This window comes from Tenrec ecaudatus, chromosome Y (genome assembly GCF_050624435.1).
Source record: "Tenrec ecaudatus isolate mTenEca1 chromosome Y, mTenEca1.hap1, whole genome shotgun sequence".
Lineage (NCBI taxonomy): Eukaryota > Metazoa > Chordata > Mammalia > Afrosoricida > Tenrecidae > Tenrec > Tenrec ecaudatus.
Genome location: NC_134549.1, coordinates 16,855,598 through 16,874,799, shown reverse-complemented (window position 1 = coordinate 16,874,799; position 19,202 = coordinate 16,855,598). Strand labels below are relative to the sequence as shown.

Here is a 19,202-nt window from a genome sequence, read left to right as displayed (position 1 = left end):
AGGGAAACAGATAACCTTCTGCTTAAAAGAAAAAAGACAACTGATGGCCATTCCATTGGAGGAGGACTAATTGATGCTCACCAAGCTGAATAGGCCTTGGTCTCCTGGTCACCATCATTCACTGTCATAGAGACTGGGTTAGGCATGTCGCCCATGTGGGCTTAGTTTTTCATTCCTTCTAACTCTCTGTGTTTATTTAGATGTGTGTGTGTGCGTACGTGTATGTAGGTGTGTGCTTGTGTGTATGTGTGTGTTTTGCTACCTGAAAGAGAAAGAAGGGGGAGAGAGAGTGAGAAACAGAGGGAAGATGCAGATAGTGGAGTCCATGAAATTACTTCATTTCATTTGGGTGTGTTTCCAAGTATAGAAACGCTCAAATGGAAACTTTTAAATTAAAATTCACCCTGGAAATGCTGCTTCTTCTACACCCACAGCACACCCTTAAATGCCACATAAAATGGAAGGATCTCCCTGCACTTTAGATGGAAGAACTTGTTACTTCTTACTTTCCCCAGGGGTCTTCTACTGAGTGTTTGAATACACTCCGCCCAAGGGTTCTTAGAAAAGGCAGGGCGTTAGGGTTATGATTAGGGTTAGGAAAAAAAAAAAAAAGGCAGGGCAGAGATGAAGTAACAAGTGCTGGGTGGTGCAGGGTCAGAATTAATACACCCCGAGGTGATATCCTAAAGAGTATGCTATTTCCCCCCAAAACCAACCCTCTATATTGTCCAACCACCTCTCTAGGAAACTTCCTGGAACGATCTCACCTGGTTGAATATAGGTTCTATAAAGGTAACTGGATGATTCTGAACAAATGCTCCTTCCTCTTCCTTTTTTGCCTCAAAGGCAAATTCTCCCTTCTAACTGGACATCACCCCCCCCCCCCAGAAGTGTTACAAGGAAGGGGAAATTCAACTCGGGTGCTGCACAGCACCAACAAACACACATCGTTCCTCAAGTTCCTGCAATGCTTACTCACACATGCACCCCTACCATGACCCACCTCTACCTTATAAAGCTGCCTAGGCCAGAGAACACACATTGTTACAGATAGGAGTTTCAGCACATGGAATTCAGGACAGATAAACCCCTCAGTAACAGTCCTGAGAATAGAGATATCATGAGGGTAGGAGTATGGTTGAGGAGGGGGCAGAAAAGGGGAACCCATCACAAGGTTGGGTATATAGCCTCTCCCCATGCCCCCCCAAAGGGGATAAATAACAGAAATGTGGGTGAAGGAAGCTCCTCATTTTTCCCTCCCCCACCATCCCTCCCTCATGAAACCCTGATAATTTAGAAATTATTAATATAAAAAAAGAAATTTTTAATGTCTTACACTGATCAATTTCCTCCTTAACCCATTTTTTTTTTTTTGCTGTCTATCTCCCAGAGAGGGAATTATATGTATATCATTGTGATTGGTTCCCCCGTTTTCCCAGTATGGTGATGCTAAGTGAGTTTGGGTCTGCTAATTGCAAAGTTGGTGATTCCAACTACTCCTGCCCTCCTTTTGAGATGAATAAGGCCGTCTGCTCTTAGAAAGGTTTCCAAAGACTCAGACATCCTATACAAGGTCACTAGGAGTCAGCGATGACTAAATGGCAGCATGTTGGTTTTCTGGTGATTTGCTTGTCTGTTTATTAATAAACAGATTTGAAGATTTGAGTGGGAGTATTTGAAAAGGATAAGGGTTACAGAGGGTAGAGGTAAACTTGATATGTAGGGCACCCAATGGGGCATATCATTTCAGTTACTAGTTTGTTATTTCAATTTCACTGTGCTGCTACTCAATTTTCATCAGATATTAGATGCTGAGCCACTGAAAATTCAGAATACTCTTCAGGAACATTAAGCAAAAACAAACAAAATATGGACAAGAAATCTGAACCCACACCTGATTTGTAACCGAATATCTGACGTGGAGAAAGGACCATGGAGACTGGCATAGTTTCCTCCAGTCTTATCAACTTATACCTCAAATGATTGATTGGGATTGCTTTGAAAATCTACACTGCTCATGACAAGATGGCCTTGGTATCGATACTCTAGCTGGATCCCTTAGGCTTTAGTTCTTAAGGTTGGTTTTTATTTGTTTGATAGCAGGAAACACTTTCAAGTGTTTATGGCTACAGTTTGTCTTCAACAGAAGTTTTGTGAAGAAGGAAATCCTATAAATAGTAAAAAAGGGGGAAACTGTAAGTGCTCCCGCGCTTGAAGCAGATGGGTGTTAATACATTTGTAAACCAGGTGAGATTGCTCCTACTACTTAAAGGGCAAAAATAAAAGTAGTCACAGATAACAAAACCACTAACTTCAAGGATAGGGTGGGAAGTGTTTACTTCCAAGTTGAGATGCCTGAATGACCGCAACCAGAGCTAATTTTCAAGTTTCTGTGCTCAATCATCTGTGCCTTCTCTTCTCGTAGCAAATCACCTCAGATGATGCCAGCCCTCACTTCCTCCTGCTTGAGGTTCTAAGCTACCACTGACAGCAACAGTCGTGCTGCAACCATCAGCACTGTGAAACATCAGCATTCCCGAATGAAACATCCCTCACCTTATATTTTTGCAGGATATACTGGAAGCATTGGGCTATAAAATTCCACAGCTGGCTAGGGGGATTCTACATTCGGGTATATGGAAGCATTACGGAGTCAGCATCTCTGAATCTCCGGGTTAGAAAACAGAATTATCCCATAGCCTCTTAGGAGCCAATATTAAGGGCTCCAGTATGCTGACATTTCTTAAGATGCTGCTGGCGCAAACGAGAAGTGCCTACTGGGTGGGTGAGGACCAAAATCTTGTCTTCTACGTGCATAGTTGTTATGAGGGTACATGCCCCAACTTTGAAAGAGGATTGGAATTTCACAGCGAACAGGCAAGACGACTTCCGTCAGCTTGGTCAGCTCTTTTGGACGAAGATTTTACCAGTGACTTGAACTGAAATTAATGCAAGCTAAATGAAAACAAAGGGCCTAAGTAGGAAGGAAAAAACAAGTCGATTTACCTCAAGAGAGGGGAACAGAAACCTAGTTAGTGCATCGTTTGAGTTGAGTTTGCATTGGGTTGGGGAACAGAGGAGGGACATTTTCATCATGGCTTTAGGTTAGAAGCGCTTCAGAATGCCTTGCACACCCGGCCCCCAAATCAAAACCCAGGTGGCAGAGACAGAACCAGGAAACAACCAACCCCCAAAACTCCCAAGGAAGCAGCTACTGCCCATTCCAGGGGATCCAAGGCCGGGCAGGGGGCAGTAGGAAAGCCCCTGTGGGGGTGCACGCTGCCTGGTCCAGATCGGGTCGCGCACGTCTCCGGGGCACCGCTCCCAGGTAAAGGCTGCACGGGAAGACCTCGGGGTACGGAGCAGGTTCCCCATCTCACCACAAGCCATCAGTCTGCAGGGCCTCCAGAAGCCACGCCCCTCGGGCAGGTCAGAAGGCAGCCCAGCCAAGGCCTCCAGGGCCCAACTGGCTGTAGCAGAAGGCATAGGGGCACTTCCGGGTCACCGGGGTCGAGGGGCGGAGCCGGGCTTCAGGAAGCCGGAAGTGGACATACGCGGCCGGCGGGCGACGGTGGCGTCAGCGGGGCCGTGTTCAGGCCTCAGCGCGGGCCTGGCGGTCCCGTGGGTCCGGTTCTCCGGGACCCCCGACGACGTCGCAGCCGGTAACGGGTCGTCTCCGGGGTCGGGGCCGGGGCGGCGCGTCGGGACGGCGGCGGGTCCAGCGCGGCGTGAGGAGGCCGGGCCGCCGGCCGCAGGGTGCTCGGCGGGGCGCGAGCGCAGCCCCCGCGGCCTCCCGGCGCCCCGCTCCCCGCCTGCAGCCGCGCGGCCCACCTGCTGCTCCGGCGGACGGACGGGCGCCCCGCCGCCCCCTCGTCCCTCAGCGCGCCCTCAGAGGCCACGCAGGCCCGAGGTCGCGCGGCGGGAGGAGGAGCCTGTTTGGCGCATGCGCGCGCCGAAGCTGCAGCCGTGCGTCGTGCCGACGTGCACGTGGCGACGTCGCCGCGCTGGGGCAGCGCCGCGGGGGCGGGGCTCTGGCCTTGGGGCGGACTTGGGTGCGTTGGGGCTTCAGGCGGCTCCTGTGGTCCCGGAGGCAATTCGACTGTGCACCTGAGTCGCTGAGCGCTGAAGCGCCGCCCTGGCAGGTGAGGCGCACCTGAGGCCGATCCTCGGGATCCAGGAGTCCCCTTCGTCTCTGGTGCTCCGAGCGGGCGGGGCCGGGCCCTGCGCCCCCGCTTCCCTTTGACCTCTACGTCCCAGGTGGCTGCGGGACTCCATGCTTCCTGTGAGAGGCGGGAAGTCCCCCAAGATCCCCAGGTCTGCAGCCACGCGTCCTCCACAGCTCCATTTCGGTTGTTATTAAGGAGCCCAGGACCTTGCCCTTTGCCTGGCGCTGACATGAAGGAGATGCTCTGAGCATTTGTTTTCAGTTTCTCCTCAGAATATTCAAAGTTGCAAGAGGCACTTCATGTAATATCACTTATGTCCTTGCATAACACATTATCAGGATGGGAAAATACCCGGGATTCTACCTGGCTTGACCTGTGATGCTTAGCAGAAGCAGAGTTCAGATCAACAGAGTCTTTGAAGCTGTGGCCATTTATCCAATCTCAACAAGCCCATTGCCAACAGAAACACCTTAGTACTTACCAACACGAACAAATTCATTGGCTCCTTTTTTTCTGTGCGTATGAATAACGGGGAAGGTATTTCCCTTTAAACCTAGAATGGAAAACTTGGTCATTTGATTTAGTGAATGCAATAAAACCATTCAATACATAACCCGGATAACAAGGATTTCATGCCTGGCCTTGCATGCATCAACAATGTCTGCATAGCTCCCTTATCTACAAAACAGCATCTGTACACTTTACTTCATGGAGTTACCAAAGACCTTCCGTTCGGAATAAAAAGCAACTGGTGAAATGCAGTAAGACCGAGTGAAATTAAACACCGTGTGACTCTGGGGGCCTGTTCCATTATGTTACATCTATAGAACCGCGGTGTCACACCGTGAGCATGGTCTCCATGGCTCCATGAATCAACACAGAGCACCACCTTCCTCTGTGGGCTGCAGACACTCTTCTGCATGTTCAGTAGGATGGTATTTACAGGTAGACAGATAATTGTCACAACTGAAATGTGAACCAATTCTGATCAATGGAGAGAAAATTGAACCTCAGTCAACCTGACTGCAACCAAGTGTCCACACGTATGGAGGAGTTAAAAATAGTAAGAACCTTACCTTCTCAACACGACAATGCAAATGATACCCTGTTCATTCTATTTTTTTTTAATTTAAGCAAAAGGAATGACTCGACATATGGTTATCTTATTGGAATATTTATGACTGTATGTCTGTGTACAACAGATACAGAGAAAGATAAAGACAAAGTTCTGCAGTCAAATTAAAATTTCGCAAGTTAATTTCAAATTGACAACTTGGGTCATTATATATCCCCAACATAAGTCCAAATCTTTTCTCTGTAGATCTATTTGTCTGTGTTAGACTTAAGACCTCATCGTTTCTGACTTACGCAATCAATTTTCAGAGATTGTCTTTTATTGGGTGTTTGTCTGCATTCTCTGCCCCAGTCTTCACAGAAGCAACATGATCAGGAAGGAGAGAATGTAGCCACCTTCTGTGGAGAACTGTTCTGGGGCCTGGAGGTGCTGAGTTCAAATCACATCACCAACAGATAATCGTCTACAGGATAAATGCTACCTCCTCCTTTTTGAGAACTCTGATCTTCTGTTGCCATCACCCTACTTCCTGTATACAGCTCCCTGGCACCACCCCCAACCCCCACACATTTGTTGAACACAAATATTAAGTATTTATTTTTTTAAATAAACCTGTTTTAGAACAGAATCCTTCTTTTCCCTCTTCTTAATTCCTAACTTCCAAATTCAATTCCTCCTCCAAAGGCCTTCCATACCTATAGAAGCCCAGGTATAATCCACCCAAATTCCATCATCTGTTTATGGATCTGAACTAGGAATCCAAAGAAGTGAAAAATATTTCCACTTCTTTCGTTATTGACTTGAGTTCTTACCAAAGGTGTGCAAAAGAACAGTCATGTTACCAATAATCCTTGAGGTAATGAAACCTTTTCCACCTCATGGGAGTGAGAATTTATATCATGTAGGCTATGTTACATCCAAGGTGAAATTCCCGTTGTCAAATGGGTCAAAGCCTTAAGTTGCTTCCTTGCAGGTATGACTTTCTTTTTCTTTTTTAAAGTAATGGATATATCACAGGTTTCCATTATTCAGTCAATCCAAGCAGAATTGTACAGTTGCTCCCTCAGTTTCCACCCATTCTTTCTATATATGCACTCAGTGACTGCCTCTCCCCTTCTCCTGACCACTGTGACTCCCTCCTCCTCAAACTGATATTCTACTTCTCTCTCTGTAGGTACATCAATCCTGGGTTTCATATACAAAAGGAAAAAAAAAGAAAAATGTAACACAACTTCAATAACGTAACACTTCTGAGATATACCCTAATTTCAAAGAAAAAAACCATAAAAATACAAACCAAAGATGCCAAAAATTTTAGAAACTAAGTTACATGTAGCATGCATCAAGGGTGAGGGGGAAGCAAATCTGACAAAATTTTAACTGTTAAGTCAGGTCTATGCCTTTATAGTCTGCTATGCTCATCCCTCCAAAGCGCTCTCTTTAGGAAACGCTTTCCTCCAATCTGTCAGTTGTCAATAGAAGGGATTTTTCCACAGACGACTTTCCTATGTAGTTCCACAAATGGATCTTGGGCTGACATTGTCATCCATAGCTTTCTGCACACCAGATTCTGATAAGCAGAGGAAGCTGGGAACCTACATACCCCTCACCCCATGACTTCAGCTTTCTGTTTGATGGCATTCTGTATTTGAAGGGTTGCCCATGTACGCCACTGTTTGCTGAGAGCTGTCAGTGGCCTTTCATGTCTCTACTGACCTTGGATCTAGGTGACTGACTACATCTACTGGCCTGTCACCCTCCTACAGTCCACATCACATTTCAGCATCCAAACCCTGCCAAGACGTGGGTGTAATGTGGCCCTTGTTAGCATCTTATTGGTCGGCCTGAGGTGGACTGGGCTGGGATGCGTTCTGTGGGTGTGAGATTGCTTGTTGATCTCAAGCTCTGTCTCATGGACATGTGAGTGCCACTGGATTGATTTCTCTAGGCCACCTGTGCGACCGCGATGTCCCACCCAACTCCCTACCCACGCACACAGCAACAGATTCAAAGTAGCCAGGAGTACTTCTACAGAGAGGTTATGTTGTATTTTTATGCTCTGCTCACACCTTTGAAATCCCGCCTCAGGTTCCCTGGTGTTTAGAAAGTGACCGATGAAGGATTTCATTGGTAACTGAAAGACTTGAGGGCACTGTTCATGTGTCTTCCTACAATATTCCGCGTGTTGATTCCAAGGGAGGCTTTTGACTCTGTCCTCTAAGACTTTGGCTCCTAAATCTCTACCTCCACAGAATGTTTGAAGCCCACCACCCAGAGTCCTGAGATTTCTCTACAAGCAAGGAGGGTAGATTCTCCCTTGGTAACCAGATTGCTGTCTTCGTTTTCATTCCATGAAATGTCTACTTACATGACATAGTATGCAAAACGCATGAGTCCACTGTGCGGGAAATACTCAACATCATGGTTTTTTTTTTTAACAATTTATTGGGGCTCATACAACTCTTATCACAATTCATACATATACATACATCAATTGTATAAAGCACATCTGTACAGTCTTTGCCCTAATCATTTTTTTCTCCTCTTTTCTTTTTGTACATTTTATTAGGGACTCATACAACTCTTATCACAATCCATACATATACATACATCAATTCTACAAAGCACATCCATACATTCCCTGCCCCAATCATTCTCAAAGCGTTTGTTCTCCACTTAAGCCCCTTGCATCAGGTCCTCTTTTTTTTTTCCCCTCCCTCCCCTTTCCCCCCTCCCTCATGTGCCCTTGGTAATTTATACATCGTTATTTTGTCATATCTTGCCCTATCTGGAGTCTCCCTTCCCCCCCCTTCTCTGCTGTCCCTCTCCCAGGGAAGAGGTCACATGTGGAACCTTGTAATCAGTTCCCCAACATCATGCATTTTAACATCGAATTTACCACCTTCCATTGTGTTGTTTGGATTTGTAGGGGCGGCGTATATGCGATCATAATTTCCTCGGATCTGCAAGTAATATATCGGTAGGAAATGTTGGCCCAGGTATCACTATTTCTCGAACATCATCTACAGCAATGTGACCCGTGGCTTACATTAGAGAAAAAACTGCATGTGTTGAACATAGGAAGCTTATAAAAACAATAACAACAAGCACAATGCCAAGGGAAGAAACAAAAGTAAGAAATTTCTGTAACAGTTTACACTGTTTCATCACATACTATGTTCAATTCACATCCACTGTGCTATTTCATGTGAAGTACCGAGGGAGAAAGCAGACACACATCATGCTTCTGATGGTGTCACTTTTCAGTACGCCTCTGAATCCAGATAATTGCAGGATAGACTCTGCCCAGAACAAGTCACCCCACCAAAAAGTCCCAGTTAATTACTGCTGAAATCAGCAATGCAAAACCTATGGAACATAATTCCCGCAGAGCAAGACATAGGTGTCATGCATCCTCATTCTCTCATGGGATTGGTTGTAGAAACTTATCAATACCCAATAAATCGAAGGATAAATCTATCCCAGTTGCCTCCTTCTGAAAATCAGCGATGCAATCCCTATGCAGTTTATTTCTTGCAGAGCAAGACATAAAGGTGTCATGCATCCTCATTCTCTCATGGGGATTGGTCAAGAAATCCAAGGATTGTGCTTTGGGGAGTTACAGGTGAAGATCCAGGTGCACAAATTTTGAAACCCCAACACAGTCCCTCAAAGCAACATGCACTTGCATAAAAGAAGAATCCCTTGTGCTGGGCTGTCCTCATTACCATTGAGAGTTGTTCTTCAGGCAGAGAGTGCAGGCCAATGCAGGTGAGGGTGAGTCCCAACATCAGGAGAAGAATCTTCTTCTTGCCTGTGTTGGTCACTTGTCCTTCTGAGGAGCCAGTGGATGGTAACCTGCTGTAGAGGTTCTGTATTCCTGCCTCCTTTTATGCCTCCTGTGTTTCCATGTGGCTATTCATCATTGGTTCCCTAAGACATCTTGAAACAGCAACAGTAAACATGCTGGTTGACAATTCTTTAAGGAGATTTAGATTGTGTGTAAATCATTCCCCTCTACCTCTCAAAAACAAACCAAAAAAACCTTTTAGCCCCAATTCTTTTTCTGAAAGTTTCCTGTGGAAGGGTATCCATGTCTATGCCATTTATCTTGAGAGATATCAAGTGATGTAAGTGCCAACTCTGAGGAGGAAAACCTGGTCTTGAGGGTCACTTTTGCCTCAAAGCCAATTAAGGACTTGCTGGTGGTCATCGTCTTGGCGTTCTTCTGTTGGATTTGGGGTGTTGTCTGGCTGGGTCTGACCTCTGTGGTGGGAAGGAGATCCTGCACTTGTCACTGTCTTCTCAGTGTGCTCCTCAGCCATTCATGGAGAACCAGAGATGTCTTCTCGGTGTAAACCTCCTCCAACATGGCTTCATATAGAGACATGAGTCCCCTGTGTTAACCTTTCTTCCAAAAAGAGAAGTAATCAGCCACTGGAATAAGTTAATAACTTTGGTCCTTCGACCAAGGCCCACAATCTATTTTCATGCCGATGTTGTTAGTGGCCCTCATTCGGTTCTGACCCACAGCGATCTGTGCATGATAGCAGGGAGCAACATTGGGCCCTGTGCTATTCACACAATTAGTCCTTCGTGTGATCCATTGTTCACACATTGTGTCAATCCATCTCATTGAGGGCCTTCTGTCTTTCTCTGCCCTCTACTTTGCCAAACATGTTCTCTTTCTCCAAGGATTATTCTTGTGATAACATGTCAAAATCCATAACATGTCAAAATCCATAACATGAATTCTTGCCATCCCTGTCTTATGGAGCCCTGTGGCCTGTCTTCTTGCAAGACAAACTTGTCTATCCCCTGAATGTCTGTGGTACTTTCAAGCAACATGATTCAAATGTACCCATAGCCTGGGTCAAGTGCACTTGACTCCCCAGTGTAACATCTTTGCTCCTCCACACCTTGTGTAGCAGATACACCTGATGCATTAAGTCTATTCATCTCATGCCGCTGCTTCCAAGCCATTCATTGTGGATCCAAGCAAAACAAAGTCATTCACAAATTCAGTTTTGATCTACATTTATCAGGATGTCACCTACTGGTGCAGCTGTGAGGATTTGGGCCTTCTTGACACTGAGCTGTAATCTGCATTGAAGGACGCAGGCCTTTGATCTTCATAAGCAAATATTTCCACTCCTGCTCACTCTGAGGAAGTTAGCTTGTTCATAAACTTTTCTTCAATCCAGATGCCTCATCCTTCCTCATATAATATTGCTTCTCTGGTTATTTGCCAACATGCATATTGAGAAATAGGCTGAAGGAATACAACGCAGACACACACCTTTCCTGAATGTCAAGCCAGCAGCTTGCCCTTGATCTGTGTGCATGACTTCCTGAGCCCAAGAAAGGGTTGAGAAATTCCCCTTCTCAAGTATAACCCAAATTTGTTAGGGTTCACGCTATTGAATGGCTTTGCATAGTCAATGAGAAACCAGTAGACATCTTTCTGGTGTTATCAATTTTGACCCAAGGTCCATTTGGCACCCGCAATGGTATCTCTAGTTTCACACCCTCTTGTGAATCCAGAGGCAGCTCCCCTGTCAGTGCAGTGCTGTGACCATTGTTGGCTGATCTTCAGCAACATTGTACATGCCTTTGCCCTCAATGACACCGTTGTACAGTGTGAGCATTTGGTTGGGTCACCTTTGTTGTGGATGGGTAAGATATTGGATGTCTTACCGTCAGTTGGCCAGGTTGCTGCCTCCCAAATTACTTCCAGAGATTTATTAACTTGTGCTTTCAGAGCTTTATTAACTTGTTGAAACATTTAAGTCGGTGCTGTGCCCACTCCTGGAGCCAGTGTTTTGCCTGATGCTTTCAGTGCAGCTTGAACTTCAATTCCTCCTTCAATTCCATTCGTTCCTATTCCTGCGCACCCGCTGGAAATACTAGGAAAAGGATAAATTTTTATTTTTTTGGTACAGTGACTTTATGTATTTTAACCATCTTCTTTGATGTTTCTTGCACTATTTAATGTTTTACTTATAAATCAAGTCTGGAAATTTCTCTTGTTTTCTTTCACTTTCATTTAGGATGAGTGTGTCCTTCCCCTTTGGATTTCTAGCCTTAGTTCTTGCACATTGCTGTAAAATATTTTCCATTGTCTTTTCAAACTTCCCTTTTAAATGTTCGCTTTCATTCTATGACATCATTTCCTCCATCTGTGTGGCTATTACATTCTTAAGATCAGCTTTTAGGGTCTCTTCTGACATGCCCCGTGGTATTTTCTTCCTTGTGTATTTTAGTGACCTTTCTCTTTATTCGCGCATGATGTCCTTCCATGGCTCAGCAGGCCTGATGGCATTTTCTTCCAGTTCAGAAAATCTCTTCTTGGTTCGTTCTTGATATTCAGGTGGGACAGACTTAAGGTTGTGTTCTGGCTCTCCTGGATATGTTTAAATTCACTTCAGCTTCAGCCTGAACTTGCATATGAGTCATTGGTGGTCATGTCTACCGGCAGATCCTGGCCAGGTTTCAGCTGCTGATGCTGAGATTCTGCGTTGTCTCTTTGCACAGTCTGGTTTGTGTGCATTCCATCAAGAGAACTCCCTGCGTATAGTGTTCATTCCTGTGGTTAAAAGAAGGTATTTGTGATGTACAAGTCATCACACTTCCAAAATTCTATTATGCGATATTTGGTTTAGCTCCTAACACCTTGTTCATATTCCCCAACTACTGTTCCTTCTTCTTTGTTTTGAATGTTTGCATTCCATTCACTTAAAATTATCAATGCATTTTGATTGCATGTTTCATCAATTTGTGTTTGAGGATGTTGATGGAGTTCTTCAACTTCTTCAGGAGCAGCCTTTGAGGTTGGTTTATAAATTAGACCGATAGTTGCTTTGATTAGATTTCCCTGACGGTGGACGATTATGATCCTGTCCCAGACAGCATTGTATTTAAAGATTCAAGTAGAAATGACTTTGGCACTTTGGTACTCAATTTAAGGCATATAAATTGCTTGATTTTCCCTTGTTGTTTTTTTCCTGAGTAGTTTCAGGGAAAGTAACATCAATTTCCTTCTGTCTCAAGCTTGCAGGAGAAACGCAGGCATTTCTGCACTCAACCTGATCTGTATTGCACTTGACACCGTGACAAGGAATTTAGGATCTTGTTCACGTCAGAAATGGCAAATAAATAAAACAGGTTTTATAATGAGCATAAGAGACCATTGATTCCCCAAACTTTGTGACACAGAGTGGTTTTTCCCTCTTAAGACCGGAAACAGTTATTCATTCCTATCTTTCTCTGGGCTTCACCCAGGTCATGTTACTTTCAGTGTCTCATACGAAGTGTCATGATATCAGTGCTGACTCGTAGCGACCTATATCAGACTGGGAGGAACTACCCGCTGTGTGTTTCCAAGGCTGTAACTGTGGAAGCAGAAAATCCTGCCTTTCTCTTGATGAGCAGTTAGAGATTTGAAACGGTGGCCCTTTCTCATTGCAGGGGAATGTAAAACCATCCTGCTACTAGGGCTACTAAGTGCCTCAGGTGCCTGTAAAAGTTGTACATTGAATAAAGGCCAAAGCAAAACTGATGCATTTCAAGCGTGGACTGTCAAAGAATACTGCAGTAACACTGATTGCTAAAAGGACACCGATCTGTATTGGAAGTACGGCCAGAGTGCACTTCAGATGCAAGGATGGTGAGATTTTGTCTTATAAAATGTGGCATTTACATACTCTCTTGTCAACTTTCCAAGGGGTGGAGTCTAGCCTGTCAATGCCTCCATAGCCACTGAGACCACCATGTGGGCATAGCCTTCTCCTCAGGATTCTGGGAATTCCTAAATGCCCCCCTGGAGGCAGAGATGCCCTCTCAGCTTCGTCTCCCTGTGAGACATTCCTGTTGACAAGCCACATGGAGCTATGCTAATGGCAGCCAGAGCCTGGAGCTGGGGAGCCACATGGAGGCCCACGCCCGTGCTAGGATGCTTCCACTGCCTCCGGATCCACAAGACTTTCTACGTATTAGCCTGTGATCTTCCTATGATCAGAGTCATTGCATGTATTGAATGAGCCTGAAGAAGAATTTACAGAGTGGTATCAGAAATAAGAGATATTATCAGACTAACAAATTTAATGTGGACTGGGCTAGGATTTAAAATATATATATACAATTACCCTTTTATATGGAGAGAGCTCTCTCTCTTTTTTTTTTTTAATCTCTTATACACATATGAGTGTCTTGGATTTGTTTCTCTGGTCTACCCAGACTAACACACATACTTTGGACATGTTGTCATGAGAGACTAGGACCTGGAAAGGGCCTCAGGCATGGTAAAGTAGAGGCTGTGAAGGAGAGGAAGACCTGAAAGAAGATGGATTGTCACTGGCTGTAACACTGGGCTCCGGCACAGGAACAATGGCGAGGAGGAGATTGAGGGCCCGTGACTTGTTCTAGGATGCAGGCAGATGCCGTAGGGTGTAACCTCCTCAAAGTCATGTCTTTTGAACAGCAGCTTGTTTCCCCAGTGTTTATCAAACCGACCCTGAAGCGTCGTACGCCCGTGTTCATCTAAATGGAGGATGCTTTAGATCTGACTTTTCTTTCTAAACCACTTCGTTGGAAGTGAATACAGAGATCATATTCCACAGTTAAACCGCATCAGGCAGTATTGCACCATTGCTGCAACATTCTTTGTCTTCTGGAACTCCTGGATTTCAGATGCCTTTTACCTCCCCTCCTCCACCCAACCGCCCAGGAGCCCCTAGAAACCCTTACCCTGTTTGCTGTCCCCATAGTCCACCAATGCTGGGCATCATATACTCAACAACAGACAAACACAACAGTTCAAGAGGGTCACTCCAAAGGACCAAACACATCTGTGATAAACCCTAACATGAACAAAGAAATACAGAAAATGTTGAAAATTACATCAGTCTCAGTGGCACTCAGAGGTGGGTTCAACTGACAGGGTTTTAACCAAGTTAGGTTTATCACTTTGATAACTATTTGATCGCTCCAATTTACTTTGTTTCGCAACCAGGTTTTTCTCACCCCTCTATTTTGGATTGTGTTAGTGTTGGTGTACTAGAGAAACAAATCCATCTATACACACGTATATAAGAAAGTGATTTATATACAAGAGCAATTGAATATTGAAAAAACATCCCAGCCCAGTCCAGATCAAGTCCATAAGTCCGATATTAACCCATATGTCTGATAACAATCTCTAAATTCCTTTTCTGATACAAGAAAGACATGCAATGAAGCCAAATGCAGGAGAGTCCCAAGCAAGTAGGTAGAACGTCTTTGGATCCAGCAGTGTTATAAGCATCTCAGCGCTGGCAGGGATCTCTCTGTGGCTTCTCTGGCTTCAGAGGTCTGGTTCCCTCCATGTGGCTTGTCTTCTGCAATGTCTCCCAGGGAGTGGCAGAGAGAGAAAAGTGTCTTCCGCCTCCAAGGAGGAAGAACCAGATTTCCAGAAATCTCAGGAGAAGGCCATGCCCACAGAGAAGATTCCTTGCTATCTCCAGATGAATACCCTAGACTCCACCTCTACACCATTAATCCTTAAATTGACACCACATTAGGTGACAACCACATGGATCATGGGAAATCACCACAGGTTCATGTTACTGGCAATATCCACCCCCTTCATGGAGTACGACATCCCTTGACCAAGAACATATTTATTTCTCTCTTGGAAGGGGTTCTCACACTTATGGTTTCCAACATCTAACTAAAGCTTCATTATGTTATGTTTTAAGTTTTTAATCAACTGCAGGCTATTCCATCTCTATGAATATGTCTCTTAATTCTTGAGAATATATATGCAGCAAAGAGATTGAGAGTGCTTTTATTTATTTGCCTTCTTTTCTCATTGTTCTTGGGAATGTACCCAGCCAGCAGACCATATGCCAATGTCACAGTGTCTGAATGACCCACTGAGGGACAGTGACGTTGGTCTTCAAGTTGTGGGGACATTCCCACTGTCCTCCCCTGAGCTGTTCCTCCGCATTTACACATCTTCCCAGCTTCCTCAATTCCTGGTATCCTCCTCCTACTTCACTGTGGCCAATGTTACTTCAAAATCGTTCATCCTACACCGGGAGGCTCTTGAAATATTTATGTAACAAAAATAATAAGAAACCAAACCAAGCATTCACTGCAGCGAGAGCAAAGTGAATTTTCAGTCCTACATATTTGGCGACTTGGAAGACAGTCCTCACTACAGAACAGCACTTCGGTCCCTCTGCTTAGAATTTCCCTTCTTCATCCTGACTTCTGCTTTAGCGGAAATGCTTGACCGTCTAGTTTGCAGCATTGGTCATTTGTTCTCCGGATGTTTGGCACAGAGTGGCTTGGTGTCCTTGGCTAACCCTTTAATTTACACTATGCACAGCAAAACAATGGAAATAATTTAAAAAAATATATAGCTCCCTAGTTCCACAAGTTGATTGTAGAAGAGAAAACCATGTGAGACATACATCTCAAAATTAAAAAGGGACAAACTCATCTATCTAGTCACTTTTGAGTCACCTTAGCCACGTACAACAGCAGAACTGTACCTTTGTGTTACTGAGTGTGTCAATCTTTATGCAAGAAGAAAACCAATGGGGTTCCTCATTCATAGCTAGCACCTAAAGCCAAACAGAATCAGAAATCAAAGGATATCAAATACATGCAACTAAAACTTTCTCCCTGGAGAGTTTTCCTCAATGGTTAGGGACATGCAGACCTGCTTGAGGGAAAACTAGGAAAGAACACCTTGAAGACAGCAAACACACTTAAACTGCAAGGAAGCTCATTTCCTGGTATGGAGTTGAACTGGAGAAAATACTTTCAGGAAATGTATGGAGGGAAGTTTCAGGGAGCTGAGAGATGCATCCAAGGAGGCAGACAGGACCATATGCATTTGTATCCTTAATGTTGAGTGACTGGAGAGTAGAACTGTGCCCCACTGAGTTTTCTTGGGTGCAATCTTGGAAGTAGATGCGACGGTGTGGGATTCCCTGGAGCCTAGAACCCTGAGTCAACATGATTGCCAATGAATTACACTCATCCACCTATTAAATCATACACTGCAAACATTCACATTTCCTTTTCGACAGATATCTTCAGGGTGTTCACCTGGGGGAGAATAAACATATCGGGACATGAAAAATGTCAGGAAAGACCATCTGGTCTCACAGATTGTCTACACGTCAATCTTTAGACAGGAGATGACTTCAGGACTTTGTTATTTTCTTCTCTCTCTCCTTGCTTCCCCTCCTTCCTCCTCCTCCTCCTCATTTTCTTCCTCCTCCTCTTCCCCTCCTACTAAACCTCTCTTTATCTCTTTCTTTGAATGTGGAGAGACATCCTGGGCTATGGTGATTCTTCATGGAGGCATACCAGACAAGGACCTTGTTATCTCCTTTTTAACCATATTGTTATCAGGTGCCCATGGGTCATTCCTGACACCTAGGGACCTGGGGCACAACAGAAGGAAACACTTCCCTGTCCTGCGCATCTCACAGTTCTTATTTCTCAGCCATTGTTGCAGCCACTGTGCCATTCCATCTCAGTGATGGCATTCCTTCTTTCTCGCTTCCCCTCCACTTTACCCAGCTTGCTGTCCTTCTCCAGGGACTGGTCTCTCCTGATCACATGTCCACAAGGTCTCACCTACCAATTACTGGAGCCCTTGTTTGACTAATGCTTTCAGTGCAGCTTCAACTTGCTCCTTAAAGTCCATCGGTTCCTAGGTCTACGTTCCCTTTGATAAAAGATGCATTTTGGTGGTGGGGGTGCAGTACCTATGTATTCTAAACATCTTTATTGTTTCCTGCACCATTTAGTATTTTGCATATAGAATTTGTCAATATTGCAAATCAATTCTTGAACTTTTTCTCAGTTCTTTCACTTTCATTTATGCTGAGCGTTTTCTTCCCTTTTGGTTTTCATCTTAGTCTTGCCCTTTCATTAGAATATTTTCCATTGTTTTTTCGAACTCTATTTGAAATGTTCTTTTTCACTCTCTGACTTCATCCTTTCCTCCATTTGTGTAGCTACTCCACTATTAAGAGCCACTTTCTGTGTCTCTACTGACATCCCTTCTGATATTTTCTTCCCTGTCTGTTTAATGACCTTTCGCTTTCTTCATGAATCATGGTCTTGTTGTCCTTCTACGGCTCAGCATACCTGCTGGTAATCGCTTCCACTGCAGCAAATCTCGTCTTGAGATGTACTTGATATTCAGGTGGGACAGAATTTAGGTCGTATTCTGGCTCTCCTGGATTCCATTGAATTCTCTTCAGCTCAGCCTGAAGTTGCACATAATTTAGGGTTTTGTCCACAATCAGCGCCTGGCCAGGTTTCAGCTGCTGATGCTGAGATTCTGCAATATCTCTTCCCACAGACGTCAGTCTGGTTTGTGTGCTATCTATTAGGAGAACTCCACGTGTATAGTGTTCAATCCTGTGGTAAAAAGAACATATTTGCGATAAACAAGCCATCAGGCTTCCAACATTCTATTATGGGATCTTTGTTTTAGCTCCGATCACCAGGTCCACATTTCCCAAATACTGTTCCTTCTTTGTTTTGAATGTTTGCATTCCAGTAACTCATAAATATCGATGCATCTTCATTGCATGTTTGATCAATTTCTGATTGATGATGTTGATAAAACTCTTCAACCTCTTCAGGAGCAGCCTTTTTGGTTGGTCCATAAATTTGAATAATAGTTGCCTTCATTAGATTTCCCTGAAGGTGAATGACTATAATCCCATCCAGACAGCACTATTTGTGAAGATTCATTTTGAAATGACCTTGATACTGACCATTTAAGGTCTACAAATTGATTTTCCCTTCCTTTTTCTGAGTAGTTTGGAGGAAGCAAACCTAAGTTTCCTTCTGCCTCGTGCTTGCAGAGCAAACTTGAGTTTCTCTAGTCAACCTGATCTCTGTTACAGTTGAAACTGACAAGGAAGTTAGGACCCTTGTTCATGGCAAAAATACAACATAAATAAAATAGGAGACCCTTGATACCCAAACAGTGTGACAAAGGGCAGGTTTAGCTGCTAACCAAGGAAACAGTTTCCCATACATAGCTTTCTCATGGCCTCACCCACATCACGTTACTTTCCATGTCTCATAGTAACATGTATGTAGTACAATGCTGACTCCTATCGACTTTAATCGGAAAGGGAAGAACTACATCCTGGAAAATATGAAACCATCCTGACACAAGGACTCCTAAGTGCCTCACAAGCCTGTGAAAGGTAGACATTGAATAAAGGAGGCCAAAGAAGAAGGGATGTATTTGAATAGTAGTTTTGTCAAAGAATATTACAAGTAACATTGATTGAGAAGAGGACACAGATCTGAGTTGGGAGTAGGGCCAGAGTGTACTCTAGTTAGAAGGATGGTGAGATCTTGTCTCATATACTCTGGACTTTTTGCCGGGAGGGACAAGTCCCTGGAGAAGGGCATCAGGCTTGGTGAAGTAGAGGGGCCGTGAAGGAGAGGAAGACCCCCGACAAGCGGAATCCTCACTGGCTGTAACAATGGGCTCAGGCACAGGAACAATGTGAGGAGGGTGCAGGAGGGCCCATGTTTGTTGTTCTGGTGCAGGGAGTTGCTATGGATTGTCACCTTCTCAATGTCATGTCCCAGGAACATTAGCTTGTGTCACCAGTGGTTATCACACCATCCCTGAAGCGCTGTATTCCGTTGTTGATCTAAATGGGGGAGGCTTTGGATGTGACTTATGTTTTTCTTTCTAAACCGTTTTGTTGGATGTGAATGCAGATATCATATCATTCCACAGTTTAATCACATCAGGCAGTATTGTACAATTAATACTACGGTCAGTTTTAAGACATTCTTTGTCTTCTGGAACTCCTTGACATCAGGTGCCTTTTACCAGCCCCATTCCTCCCCCTTCTGTACACCCCCCGACCCAGACACCTGTATCCTGCTTGCTTTCCCTGTAGTCCTCCAATGCTGGGTAT

General features: G+C 44.5%; 1 protein-coding gene across 1 annotated transcript in view; it reads left to right on the top strand.

Annotated features, from left to right (window-relative positions):
* The first annotated feature begins 3,538 nt into the window (after positions 1–3,538).
* LOC142435578 (odorant-binding protein-like) overlaps positions 3,539–19,202 on the top strand; it is a 62,770-nt gene continuing 47,106 nt past the window's right edge. The window contains exon 1 of the mRNA XM_075539811.1: positions 3,539–3,662. The gene's annotated coding sequence lies outside the window, so the exon portion shown is untranslated. The remainder of the gene's footprint in view (positions 3,663–19,202) is intronic.